The sequence below is a fragment of the Pseudorasbora parva genome, chromosome 5 (genome assembly GCF_024679245.1).
Source record: "Pseudorasbora parva isolate DD20220531a chromosome 5, ASM2467924v1, whole genome shotgun sequence".
NCBI classification, from domain to species: Eukaryota; Metazoa; Chordata; class Actinopteri; order Cypriniformes; family Gobionidae; genus Pseudorasbora; species Pseudorasbora parva.
In genome coordinates, this window is record NC_090176.1 from 1,660,923 (window position 1) to 1,672,093 (window position 11,171).

The window sequence follows — 11,171 nt, forward strand, 5'->3', positions numbered from 1 at the left end:
TAAAGTCAGAATTGAGAGATATAAAGTCAGAATTGAGAGATATAAAGTCGCAATTGAGATATAAAGTCAGAATTGTGTGATATAAAGTCACAATTGAGAGATATAAAGTCAGAATTGAGAGATATAAAGTCGCAATTGAGAGATATAAAGTCAGAATTGAGAGATATAAAGTCAGAATTGAGAGATATAAAGTCAGAATTGAGAGATATAAAGTCAGAATTGTGAGATATAAAGTCAGAATTGTGAGATATAAAGTCAGAATTGTGTGATATAAAGTCACAATTGAGAGATATAAAGTCAGAATTGAGAGATATAAAGTCGCAATTGAGAGATATAAAGTCAGGATTGTGAGATATAAAGTCAGAATTGAGAGATATAAAGTCGCAATTGAGAGATATAAAGTCAGAATTGTGAGATATAAAGTCAGAATTGTGTGATATAAAGTCACAATTGAGAGATATAAAGTCAGAATTGTGTGATATAAAGTCAGAATTGAGAGATATAAAGTCACAATTGAGAGATATAAAGTCAGGATTGAGAGATATAAAGTCGCAATTGAGAGATATAAAGTCAGAATTGAGAGATATAAAGTCAGAATTGTGAGATATAAAGTCAGAATTGTGTGATATAAAGTCAGAATTGTGTGATATAAAGTCACAATTGAGAGATATAAAGTCAGAATTGAGAGATATAAAGTCGCAATTGAGAGATATAAAGTCAGAATTGTGAGATATAAAGTCAGAATTGAGAGATATAAAGTCAGAATTGTGTGATATAAAGTCAGAATTGTGTGATATAAAGTCACAATTGAGAGATATAAAGTCAGAATTGAGAGATATAAAGTCGCAATTGAGAGATATAAAGTCAGAATTGAGAGATATAAAGTCAGCATTGAGAGATATAAAGTCGCAATTGAGAGATATAAAGTCAGAATTGAGAGATATAAAGTCAGAATTGAGAGATATAAAGTCAGAATTGTGTGATATAAAGTCAGAATTGTGTGATATAAAGTCACAATTGAGAGATATAAAGTCAGAATTGAGAGATATAAAGTCGCAATTGAGAGATATAAAGTCAGAATTGTGAGATATAAAGTCAGAATTGAGAGATATAAAGTCAGAATTGAGAGATATAAAGTCAGAATTGAGAGATATAAAGTCAGAATTGAGAGATATAAAGTCAGAATTGTGTGATATAAAGTCTGAGTTCTGAGATTAAAAAGTTGCAATAAAAGAAAAGGCAGTGTCCTCACAACTATGCTCCTTTTTTTTAGAAAGAAATGGTATATGTGAGGATTTCCAGTCAGGATTTAGACCGTATCATAGCACTGAGACTGCTCTCATTAGAGTTACAAATGATTTACTCTTATCATCTGATCGTGGTTGTATCTCTCTATTAGTGTCTTAGCGCTGCATTCAATACTATCGACCACAAAATTCTTTTGAATACAGTCAAAAATGATATTGGCATTAGTGGAACTGCTTTGGCATGGATTAAATCATACTTATCTGACCGTTATCAGTTTGTAGCAGTAAATGAAGAGATGTCACACCGATCACAAGTTCAGTATGTGTTAGGACTGCTGCTTTCTCCCCATTCATCCCTATTACACAAGGTTGCAGCCATTAAAATAGTTCAGTTTTGTTTTTGATGTCAAAGTAGTTACTATAAGAAATAAAAACTTACATTTAACAAACAAAACATTTCTCCAAACATTTTTCTAAATTAACTTAAAAAATAAACAGAACAAAATACTGTTTCTTTTTCAAGTTAATTTAGAAAAATGTTTGGAGAAATGTTTTGTTTGTTAAATGTAAGTTTTTATTTCTTAAAGTGACAAGTAAGCAGTCAGCGGCTGACAGTGAGTTAACCTAACCCTCTCAAATCAACACTTGACTCTTGCCTATAATAAAATGTCTAAATATCAAACACTTCAAGCATATCACAGTATTAGTTTAAATGTTTGGCCTATTATCACCACCACAGTATAAAGGTATTTTTTATAAGTTGAAGTGAGGCCGATCTTAGGCGCTCGCAAACGAAATGCGCGACACAATCTAAACTAAACAAAAATAAAAACATGCAGTTCGTCTTACCTTACACCTCTCTGTAAAACGAATATAAATCTGATTTTAAATTCTCTTGCTAGATGCACATTTAAGGGAGTTCGTGTCAATGAAAGCAGCAGATATGAGTGCATTTTATTCATCAGCTGAAGAACAAAGACCGCAGCAGAAGTGACTAAGCACTGATGAGATCATTTAGTCTAGTTAGTTTTAATGAACATGATAGTGTTTTTGAACATCTAAGACTTCACTTGTGGCAGTGATTACAATAAATAGGTCTAAAAATTGTGTTTATTGTGTTTAACTGTTCAGTACAGATTTATATTTTAAAAAGCAGACATAAAAATAACTTGAAAGTTACTTTCCCTAGTAAAGAATGCATTTTTATATACAGTAATTGGTAAAGTAATTCAATTACTTTTAAAAGAAGTAACTAGTAACTGTAACTAATTACTAATTTTCAGTAACCTGCCCAACACTGTATACATCGTTTTAATGTCTTTAAATGTTTTATGTTAAGGAAACCTTTCTTCAAATGTGTGTGTAAACAAATTTAGTTTAATAAAAGCATTCCCCTGATCTTAAGTCACTGTTACTCCTAAACAAAGCACATCGTTTTCGAACATTTTCACTTCAAATACACACGAACCCCCCGGACAGACACACATTCATTTAGATGGGGACAGTGGGGGGAGGATAAACAGATGTCCAAAACTGTTTATTTTTTAAGAATTTTTATATGAAACAGGTTATGATAAGCCAGAGATCCTTTAAATTTGACACACACTAGTCTATACTTCGCTCTCAAAATAAATGTTAAAATGTGTTTCTGGGTCAAAGCAACTTAAAATGATGGAGCATGTCATAATCACTAACTTTTATAAAAACAAAAGTTCACAATGTACACTTATAAGCCTCATTTTCTTTTCATGTAATTTCATATTTTACATAAACTTCCTATTTTACATAAACTATTATGTTTTGTGCTCAAATTATATATATTCTAAACACAGTTTTACATTATATGCTGTTATTAACTTATGATCTGTGATTACATTATAAGTTGCCACATTGTGTTTATAATGTAATACATCTCTCTCACATACTCATTATGTCTTGAGAATTACATTGAGCATTTTATTTAATAATAATAATGCAATACTTATCATAATTATATTATGTGCAGTTTTTACATTGAGTTGCTTCACTCGCTCGGGGAAAATAAAATTCACTTCACATTTTGGCTTCATGATCTGAAAAATGTCACCAAATGTTAAGTATTAGAGAAAGGACATTTCCTTTTGACTGTTGGGATTATGAAATGCTTTGAGATATTTTGTTGTTTCTTTCTCTTCAATACGTTTGATCGCAAAAGAAAGAAAGAATGGAAACAGATCTATTTTGCCTCTTTGCATCCAGCTGCAACACAGATGCACCAGGTTTCACAATCAAGTGTGAGAGTGTGAGACCAGACAGACGCTGCCAGAAGTAACATGTGCCAAACATCTTTCCAAACTTGCAATGAGAAGTGTTTACAAACCTGTAGTCCAACAAAAGAGAACATTAAATTGAGTGTTTGCTTCACAAAATCACAGAATATAGCAGACATAATAGAATTGGTGTGGAGAAGTGTACAGTACCTTTTTTCCTCTCTCAGTGCATGCATAAGATTTCCTGACAGAATTAAGACATTTTACACGTGCTACAATTTTTTTGCGCTGTGCTACAAACAGTGACATTGGTTCACAAAAACCTAGGGTATGACAATGTCAATCCATAGCTGCTGCTGCTGCCTCAGTGTTTGTAGCTCTGTATAGCTGCGATTGAATCTCTATTTGATATATTTTCTTTGTTGTTTACACTGCTAAATATAACTTACTCATCACCATATAGTGTTTAATATAGCCTATCAATTTAAATTTGACATTACTTGCTTTTAATCTAAATCACTACCACACGTTAGCTTTTCGCTAGCCTGGTAGCTTTCCATCCCGGCATCCGGGTCTCGAGTTCTTTAGACAACTGTGGTGAGTTGGATTATTAAAAAGACTTCATCAGACTACTGTGGTAAGTTTTGGATTCATCAACAAATACGGTAAGCCATGTCTTCTTCTCCTGTCATTGTCACTTGCACTGCATGCTACATGCCCAGCCAACATTGCCATGTGGGCCCCATGTGGGTTTTTGATGGGCTGTCACTTGGGCCCTGCATGGGCAACCCAAGTGGGGCCCGTATAATTTTGTCCATCGGCTCCACATGGGCCCCATGTGTGTTAGCCCACAGGGGCACATGATGGGTCCATTGTGGGCTCTAAGTGGGGCCCATTTGTGTGTTCATTATAGGGGCCAATATGGGTCCCATATGGGTTCTAATAAATGGGCCAATGTGGGCCACATACAGAACTCTTATGGGGCCTAAATGGGTTGATGACGGTCTCTTGATGAGCTCATACTGGGCCGATATGGGTAACCCAGGTAGCACCTATTTGGGGCCTACATGTGTCTGCCCATATGGGTTGATGACGGGATCCAGATGGGTGTAATGTAGGGCTCTAATAGGCCACAATGGGAATATAGATGGGCTAGCATATTTTCTGTTTGGGTTATCTTATAGTAAACCCCTAAATACAAACATTACATGTAATCCACTGACTACACTAAAATGTTAAAAGTATTCAATGAACAGAAACCAGTAGTTCATGCTTTAGTTTATTATGCAAGGTTTATTTGGAATAATTTGAAAATGACTACATTTACAACTTTATAATACAAAAAGTATCAAAAGTACAGTCTAAAATAATGTATTTCACAAACAAATAAAAGAAAAACAGTGCAGCTCCTCACTCATCGCTCTCCAAACAGCCCTTTGAAAAGATGAAACAAATGAATCAACCATTGTGCCACCTTTTGGTACCCCACATCAGACAAAAACAAATGGAGAAGAAACAACACACGCTAAATGCAAAATAATTCAGAATTAAGGTGAAGAATTAAGTGTGAAACCATCAGAAACCCTTTAGTCTCCAGCAGCACAATTTTCCAGAACTGCAACCTACCTGGAGTCTCCAGAAGGGAAGGTGTCAGGATCTCAGAGACATCAGTTAGTGAAAGAATCCTAAAAAATGAACCCCACTTAATAAGAATCACAAGCAGTGTTGTAAAATACATGGTTATGGTTATGGTTACAAACCTGTCTTGGAGTATCACCAGCCCTGCAGGTGTTGTATGTCTCCCTATATCTGACACCCATTTCCAGTTTTTCAGTCTAATGAGCTCATGAGTTGAATCAGGTGTGATAGATGTGGGAGATCTTATATAATTAATTATAAAGTGAAGATCCTGGTGTAACCTACTAATAATGACTCAATATTACCAAATCCTTCTGAAGGCATTACAAATTATTTGTAACAGTATTCTAAAGTGTTACTATATTTGGTTTCTTTTGTGCATTTGTTATTTGAATTAGCACTAAATAAAAAAAGAGAAAAAGCACAGACAGCTGAGTGAGGAGATCCTCAGATCTCATTGCTCAGTGGAAACTAGTTGTTATGTGACAACATAAACATTTATTAAAGATCTATTTAAAATTAAGCATTTGAGAATGGAAATATTTCCCTCAATGGGCACACTTTTTGAATGGCATAATATTTGGTCAAATTGCAATTGTGCTGGCCTTTTTAGATTTTGATTAGATTGAAGTCACATTGTGTTTAAGTGTCAAAATAACAATACAAATTATTTCAAGGGTGATATTTGTGTGCTATCTATCCAATCAACCTTTGGAATTGACTGTGTTTGCACTTGTCTTGACTGTGAATGAATTAGACCACTGAGTTGCCCATTTTCAACCCATGTACTCATTTCCCATTAGTCAACCATCTAGGTCCCACATAGGGAGCCCAGCTGGATTTGTGGGAAGAACTACATTTATTAATATACAAAAAATCTCAAATCAACAAATTTTTTTTTTTTTAAATGTAAAAATTAAGAAGTTATATATAAACGTATGAAATACTTAAAATGCAATAAATGTAATCAGTTGGTAGGGTTAGGCTGTTACCCATAATTGTACAAAAACAAAACCAACTGCAAACAATAAAATGTTACAATTCTAAATATAGCCCAAATGTGGCCCACATGGGACCCTCAAATAAACAATAATGGGCAACCTAACTGGGCCCCACAACTTTATCCAAGATGGGGCCCACATTCAGCCCATCAAACTGCCCACCCTGAGCCCATGCCCAGATGACGCCCATGTAGCCCAGCTAAACCCAATGTGGGGCCCATATGGTGTTTAGCATATCTATCTCCGTTGGCGAACAGGGCTTCACATGTGATACATGTAAGGAATTAATCAGGCTGACGGAGAAGATTTCAGATTTAGAGACACGCATCCAAGCTTTATGTGAGAGTAGTGAGAATGTAACAGCTTAAGATACTGCTTTGGATGTGACTAGCTTAGTGAACACTCATTGTTTGGTTCTGGCTAAGCCCGCGCAGCAGGGCTGGGTGACGATGAAAAAGCATAGTCGCGGATCAAAAAAACACTCTTCCGTTCCGATTAGAACATCAAACAGGTTCTCCCCACTCAGTGACGCACCCACTGAGGATCCTGTTGAAAGTGCCCTAGTTATTGGCGATTCTATTACACGGAATGTGTAAATAGAGACACCAGCCACCATAGACACATGTTTACCGGGAGCCAGAGCGCCTGACATCAAAGCAAATTTAAAAGTGCTGGCTAAAGCGAATCGTAAATTCTCTAAGATTATTATTCACGTTGGCACTAAGGATGTTTGACTTCGCCAGTCGGAGATCACCAAAATTAACATTAAAAAGGTGTATAGACTTGCAAGTACGATGTCAAAGGTCGTATTTGTCTCTGGTCCCCTCCCTGCTAAAAGGAGTGATGAAATAGTTAGCAGATTATCATCACTCAATGGCTGGTTGTCTAAGTGGTGTCTGCAAAATAACATAGGGTTCATAGACAATTGGAAACGTTTTTGGGGCAGACCTGACCTGTTGAAGAGACGGCATTCATCCCTCCTGGGCTGGTGCTGCTCTTCTCTCTAGTAATTTGGCACATAGTCTTAGAGCTAAACCTTGACTTACTGGGGCCGAGGTCAGGTGTGATTTGGTGTGAAGTTGAGGTGGGTTTGAAGAACCTCCTGAGTTGCAGCCGGCCTGCTTCATTCCCGCGACACCTGGCTCTAGAGAATTTTTATTTTTTTTGGGCATGGAAAGAGGAAAGAGAATTTTATTGTTTTATAATAAAGTATAATTTTTGTATCGATACTCCCATCTCATTGGACATTCCTTTGCCTGCAGTGGTAACTTGCCTGTTTCCTTGTTTGCAGTAATTTCCTGGTCCTCCACCAGGGTGGCATAGGCAGATTAACTTAACTGTGATTTTTTTTTTCAAGTTTCCCCATTACTGGGGAATGCCACATGCATGGTGTGGAAAGATGTTTCCATTCTGTTTGGCTGCTTTGGATCCTGCTGGATCATTCACATCAATTGTTCAACTGTTGTTAATTATCTGAGCAAACATACCAGGATTACATTTCTTAGGGGTTTTTATCCACAGCATCTTGATTGAAGAATCCAAATAACGGATACAATATCTTTGATATACATCCAATTCTCTTGACGATCCACTCAAATGTCAAATTATACAGTGTAAAAGAAAGTTTGACATGATGATCAATATTTAGTGAAATATGATCTTTAATCTGCAAATAATTACTTGGTTAGCCACACACTGACTTACATAAGACATTCGAGTATAAAAGTAGGGGAAAGTGCTTCATAGAGCATCACTGCAGCATGGCTGAGATTTGGACGGCACATTCTGGGCATGTAAGTATTTAGCACATTCCTACATTTCAGTCTAAATCATTTTCAGACCGTGTATTTTTGGTTTAATATCACAAAAGAACGAAATGCATACAGTTTAGGAACGATATAAGTGTGAGTAAATGATGAGAATTTTCTTTTGAGATCCCTTTAAGTGAATAAAAATCCGTCAGTGAAGTAATATGTATAATTTACATTTCTCCTAATATTCAATAAAGTTTACTTTTTCTGTTTAGCTATTTTTTTATTATTATCATAAAACAAGCCTAAGATATTGATTAAGTGTATTTATTGTTTTATTGTGCATTTCCAGTAGCTTTGTGCTTGCTTGGTACATATATTAAGTTTTCTGCTCATTCATTCCCAGGTTTACCATGGAAAAGCTGACACTTCTGCTTCTTTTCGCGGCATTCTCTCAGGGGGATGCAGCAGGTCACTATTGCAATAAATATTGTTATTACAGTGAACGCAAATAATACATTTAACATTTTTTCAAAAAGTTATGCACTTGAATTTGATAACTTAAACCGGTTATGGCATTTATCCAAAAACAAGCCTATTTAAAGTGTTGTTGGGTTATTGAGCATAATCGGTGTGATTGTGTGTGTAAATACACTCACTGTTTCTTGAATATTACAGATGATGGCTGCCCCACTGGATGGTCAGCATGTGGACTGAAATGTGTCAAATTCTTCTCACAACCACTTGACTGGTTTTCAGCTGAGGTAACTCTACTTACAACACTAATATTTGTATGCACCTCTTTACGTTTGTTCATGAAATGTAATTTTCTGCAGTTATATAGGGCACTATTAAGGTCCAATTGGAATTGTTATAATATTGAAAACAATTTTGCTTTTCAGAAGCACTGTCAGACTTTTGGTGGAAATCTTGCATCGGTGCACAATAAATATGAAAATGATCTTCTGCTGAGCTTGGTGCCTGGTACGACACGAACTTGGATTGGCGGTCATGATACTGTAAAAGTAAGTGCCCAGCCAACACGTGTATGTGGGGCCCAAGTGAATTAAACATGGACTACAGGGGTACAGAGTGGGCATGGGCTCAAAATGGGCATCTTATCTGGGGCCCACTTGGGTGAACCAAGTAGGTCCCACATGGGCAAACCCAGCTGGGCTCCTCATTTGGGACCTAGTTGGTTCATTAATGGGAAATGAGAACATGGGTGGAAAATGGGCTATTCAGTGGTCTAATTCATTCACAGTCAAGACAAGTGCAAACACAGTCAATTCCAAAGGTTGATTACATGGGTAGATAGTACACAAATATGCACCCTTGAAAAAATGTATTGTTATTTTGACACTTGAACACAATTAATGTGACTTTAATCTAATCAAAATTTAAAAAATCCAACACAATAGCAATTTTATTTGGTTTATTTTGTGATCACAGAGCAGTGCCATACAGGGACCATTTTAGCTTTTATTATAAAAGTGTACACATTAAGTGAAATATTTCCTTTCTCAAATGTTTAATTTTGAATAAATCTTTAATAAATGTTATTTAGGCACAGAACCACTAGTTTCCGATTAGTAATGGCTTTAGAATAATGTTCCAAATAAGTTGGAATGTCTTCTGCAGGGTTAGGTAATACTGAGTCATTGTTAATAGGTTACACCAGGATCTTTACTTAATGCTTAACACATTTTGTATGTCTCCATCATCAATCACACCTGATTCAACTCATGAGCTCATTAGTAGAGATTTCAAAACCTGGGTTTGTCAGCTATAGTGAGACGTACAAAATCTGCAGGGCTGGTGGTACACCGAGACACAGCAGAGGAAGTAATACCCAAAACTACAGGAATTAGACGTATCAAGAACGTACCCTGGTGGAATGATGATTGTAAGGTAGTTGTGAAAGCAAGAAATAAAGCATTTAGGCAACTTAAAAAACAGCATTCTATGGACGCCATGATCAAGTATAAGTGTGCCCAGGCATTAGTAAGGAAAACAATAAAAATACAAAAGCGTATTTTTTGGAGGCAGTACTGTGATAGTATTGGAAGAGAAGTGCAACTGTCAGAAATATGGAATATGATCAGGAAAATGGGGGGGATTAGAAGGAATTATGAGTTACCAGTGTTGGTCGGTGCAGACAGAATGGCTGTTAGTAATATAGATAAAGCCGAACTTCCAGCACAATCTTTTAAGAAAGTTCATAGTTCAGATAATCTCTCAGAAGAAGCTAGGAAAAGTAGGAGTAGAACATTAATGGACTACCCAAATGTATTAGAGAAAGATGAGATGTCAGATAGTTTACTTAACCTTCCTCTAAACATGTTTGAGTTAAGAAGAGCAATTATAAGTGCTCGGCAGACTACTCCTGGGAAAGATGGAGTATGTTACAAAATGTTGGCACACATGACAGATACTACATTGGAAATGGTTTTAAAATTATTTAACCTAATTTGGGATACTGGTCAACTCCCTATTGTTTGGAAACAAGCAACAATAGTACCCATTCTTAAACCTGGGAAAAACTCATCAGATCCTACTAGCTATAGGCCTATTGCCTTAACCTCTCATTTATGCAAAGTAATGGAAAGAATAATCACAGAAAGAATGACGTACTTCTTAGAGAGTAAAGATCTATTATCTCCTTATCAGAGTGGATTCCGAAGGGGTCGGAATACAATGGACTCTGTATTATGTCTAGAGTCAGACATCAGAAAAGCACAAACTAACAAAGAAGTAGTAATAGCTGTTTTTTTTGATGTGGAAAAGGCATATGATATGCTCTGGAAAGAAGGATTATTAATAAAATTAAAGTCTTTGGGAATTGAAGGTAAAACATATAATTGGGTTCAAGATTTTTTATTAAACAGGAAAATACAAGTAAAAGTAGGTGAAGAATACTCCAGTGTGTATACAGTGGAGAATGGCACACCACAAGGTAGTGTATGTAGTCCGTTATTATTTAATATAATGATTAATGATATTTTCTCTCAAGTTGAACAAAACATTGGGAAATCTTTATATGCAGATGATGGGGCGTTGTGGATTAGAGGTCGTAATATAACTTATATTAATAAAAAAATGCAAGGGGCAATAGGTGAAGTTGAAAAGTGGGCTAATAAATGGGGTTTTAAATTATCTGTAGCAAAAACAAAGGTCATTTGTTTTTCAAGGCGGCATAAAGTCACACCTCTATCTTTAAAATTGTATGGGAATCCTCTGGAGCAAGTCAAATCAGTAAGGTTTCTTGGGGTTTGGTTTGATGAA